Consider the following 1,768-nt stretch of genomic DNA (forward strand, 5'->3'; position numbering starts at 1 on the left):
AAAGTTGCATGAAGAATTATATTTTGGAACATGGGTTTGAAGTTAAGGACACAAGCTTGTGAGATTTGAGCCTAATGGTGTGGTTACATCTTATAACCACTTATTTTTCCTTCTTGTGTGCATTATTCCCTCTCTATGATTGTGATCTTTGATTTGTTTGATTCTTTATGCCCATTATTTGGTGTATTCATGCATTTATATGATTGAGGCCATCATTCCATTAGCTCACTCACCCAAACAGCCTTACCTTCTATCTTCCTTTGTTAGCCAAATTTGAGCCTACGATTAACCCACTTTGTTCTTAATATAGCACGTTACAAGCCTTAAAGCGGAAAACAATAAAAGTCCTTATTTGGATCTTTGATTAGCTTAGGCTAGTGTATGTGAGTATCATTCAAGTGTGGGAACCTTGGGACATTGGGTGAATAAGAGGGTATCTTGTATTATTATTGGAAAATATTGGGAATTGGGTACATATTCATGAATTGATCGAATGTAAAATCTTATGCATTGACGCTCTTGTATATAGAAAAAAAAAATATAAGAAAAACAAAAGAACAAAAGAAAAAAAAAAAGAAAGAAAACAATATGGAAAAGAAAAAAAAATATAGAAAAAAAAGAAAGAAAAGAGAAAAAGAAAAGGGGACAAAATGCCCCAAAGTGCAGCTCAAGAGGAATCAATGCATAAATATTGTGAAACGAAAAGAAAAATGCATGAGTGTGTGGAAAAGTGAGGAATGGGTAGTTAGGTTAGTACCTAATTGTATAGGTCATTATATAGGTTAGGTGGGAAAGTTTAAGTTAATCAAAGATTCAAATCCTAAGTCCACTAGCCATATATGACCCTACCTTGACCCTAACCCCATTACAACCTAAGGAAAAGACCCCATGATAAGTGTATGCATGCATTGAATAATTGTTGATTGTTAGATGAAAAACAAATCTTGGAAAGCATGATTAGGGGAGAATTGAGAGAATAAACCCCAAACACCGAGTGATTAGAGTGCAAACACTTCCGGTGAGGGTTCGATGCTCAATCCTTTGATTCTCGGCTCTCGCGAGCATTCCTCATGCAAGGTTGCGCATATTGCATTTGATGCTTAGAAAGTGGCAAGTCCTATGCTTTGGCCACCCCCGTACCTCATGTGCTCGCATATGTCCTAAGAAAGCTAATTTGCTCCCAACCAAGTGGATAGTAGCACTAGTCATAGTTGCATGCATGTAAGTAGGTTGCACTTCATGAGTCTTATACTTTTGCAATCCCTCGGTCTTCTGTGTTTCTTTGCATTTCTCTAAGCATGAGGACATGCTAGAATCTAAGTGTGGGGAGATTGACAAACCCCAATTTGAGGGTTTATCTTGTGTTGATTTCAGGGGTTTTATCAATGATTCCACACACTTTCCATATGAAAATACAAGATTTTGCATTCCTTCCCTAGTTTTGCCTCATGAATGAAAACATGCTTGTTTTGCACTAAAATAGATACATTTCTAATCTTCTCTTGATGCCATTCGATGCCGTGACTTGTGTGTTAAGTGGTTTCAGGATATAGAATAGGAATGGACCGAAAGAGAGAAGGAAGATGGGTACAAAGGAAGGAAGCACGAGGATTAAGCTTTGAAGGTTTCCGCATGGGCGCGTGCGCGCACCTGGCGCGCCCGCGCGGATAGAGCAACGCGAAGCCAAAGCCAAGAGCCGGCTTGAGAAGCGGCTAAGCCAGGATCTTCATGAGGCGCGCACGCGTACATCACGCCTCCGCGCACATTA

This window comes from Arachis ipaensis, chromosome B09 (genome assembly GCF_000816755.2).
Source record: "Arachis ipaensis cultivar K30076 chromosome B09, Araip1.1, whole genome shotgun sequence".
NCBI lineage: Eukaryota > Viridiplantae > Streptophyta > Magnoliopsida > Fabales > Fabaceae > Arachis > Arachis ipaensis.